Genomic DNA, 2,500 nt, shown 5'->3' with positions numbered 1-2,500 from the left:
CTACCGCACTCAACACCGGCGCAGACTCACTTCACCGGGGCAGCCGACAGGCAAGCGTGCCGAGGTCCGCGGCGCTGATTCGCTGAGTCGCAGACGACCCAGCAACGTTGCTTTGCCATTTTTTGTTTATATTCCGAATTTTTCCGCCGAAAATACACAGTCTCTGCAACTTGAGTTTAATTCTCCTGTCTGCTCAGGGCTCAGGGCTCTCAATTGCCTCGCCCTGGGCCTCGCTATACACATATATATATTCATATACACACACACACACACACACACACACACACACACACACACACACACACACACACACACACACACATATATATAGATAGATAGATAGATATATTTCTATATCTATATATGTATGTATGCATGTATGTTGTCTGGCAAGTATGTGTAATCTTTTCCTTGCTTTAGTGCAGTACTCTTTGATTCTGTCCAGTCAGCATTTAATATGTAAACAATCACTATACAATTCAAAATCGTACTTAAAGAATAGTCAAAACTTACCTGAAAAAGTTCAAAATACAGAAATCAACATACGAAAATAAGTCGCTGAAGACAGCTTTTTTTTATTTTCTTTTTTTTAGGAATATCATAGTCCTACTTACCCAACGCCCGCCACACTTCTTCCTCGTTTTCTTTGGTCCACTGAACGGCCGCGCTTCCAGAGTGGTCGTAGTGGCCACGCAGTCGCCGCCCGTTCTTCGTGTTGGCCAGGATGATGAAGGTCCTTTGCTCCTCGAGGGGGGCCAGACAAGCTTCACGGGGGCCAAAGTTGGTCACGTTTATACGCCTGAAAGAGAAAGAAAGAATGATAATGTGGGGGTGGGTTGGTGGGTCGACCGGCAGGTGGGTGGCTAGTCAGGCAGCGGGGAATGAATGAACGAAGGAGTGTATGCGTGAGTGTTAAAAAGGGATAAACAGACAGGTGAATATATAGATAGATCCAGAGCATGAGGGATAGATAAAGGGAATATTATGACTTAATGACGCTGGTAAAAAAATCTGCGTTTTATCATTATAATTCGCAGGTCAGAAGCTGTCGTTATAAACTTATTTCACAATCTGCACTTGCTCTTTAACACAATATCAAATGTTTTGGACATTTAATATAACATGGCTTGAAACGTCAGTGAATCATATAATTTGCTTTATTCCTTAATGTTCCTGACGGTTTCTATATCCTTATATAGTTTTTACTGGTGCACTACAATTTTAATACCAATAACTGACGTTTCTCATTAATGTCTTGCAGTTTTCATAATTGGTGTTTCCACATAAATCGATGTAACTGGTGAATTTATAAATTTCCTTTCATTCTATCGACGAAATAATAATATACAAAACATAAATGAATAACATAGAACACAACTTCACATGAAAAACAAAACATTCACTGTTGAAGAGCACTGCATCCTGTCTTGCAAGTTTATTGACTATAAATAAATTACAGGTTTCCAGCGTCTCCACAGAGTGCCTTTCGCCAGCAGTCGAGGTAAAAGCCAATGTGTGTTACTTTACGGCCAGTATGACAAGTTAGTGTGAAGTAAATGAGAAGTCGAGAGCTTCGTTTGTGGGCTTCCGGGAGCATAAAGAAATTTCTGGTTTCCTTGGGGCAGAAGGTCAGCAGTCAAGTCTAACATTAGCTCACGGTTGCTTTTGTTACGTGAAATATATCTGTATAATTTAGACTATCAGTACATCTTATGGTATTTTATATAAGATAATAATAGAAATATAAAGACAAATAATAAAAGGTTTCGGATTCTTGTGGGTTCCTGCAGATTCGAGTCCTAATTCAAATCCAATATGTAAATGTGTAAATAATACTCAAGACCCTCAAGAAAACCTAAAATAATTCCACATAGTACTTTTCCCCTAATTGCCCGCCAATGCCTAAGGCGAGATAAATAACTGAAACTAATTTCGAGTTTAAATAGGTTTGAAAACTTGGTCACTAATGTGCTTGTGTGTGTATGCGGGCACATGCCTCCTATCCTATGTAGACAAATGGGCGCAGAACCATGATCTACTCTATTCCATGGATGAGGAACAGTTTATAGGCTCTCATTCTTGCTCTATCGGTCTGTTCCCTGTATTATTATGATATAAAAAACCTACAGTGAAGAACACTTTTAAGGGAAACTCACCTCAATTTGCTGAAATTTCCACACCAACCGTCCAACGTATATGTGTAAATGTGTAGTATATACTTCATGCCACTGCGTACATGAGGTGTTTCATAGAGGGAACTTTTTTTTTCTTACTTATTACATGGTCACTGAAGATTCTCAATAAAAATCGTGAATGGAAACATGTCCACACACACACACACACACACACACACACACACACACAGAGGGAAAGAAATACTAGACCATGTCCGACTTCCGTTACTATCTGTAGCTAAATAACATCCTATAACCACTTTAATTCTAAAGTGGAAACATGCGACGGTACACCAACCAAAGTAAACAATATCGTCACTGAATTA

The sequence above is a fragment of the Penaeus vannamei genome, chromosome 25, assembly GCF_042767895.1.
Source record: "Penaeus vannamei isolate JL-2024 chromosome 25, ASM4276789v1, whole genome shotgun sequence".
NCBI lineage: Eukaryota > Metazoa > Arthropoda > Malacostraca > Decapoda > Penaeidae > Penaeus > Penaeus vannamei.
The sequence above is the reverse complement of the archived record's forward strand: the minus strand, read 5'-3'. Positions refer to the sequence as shown.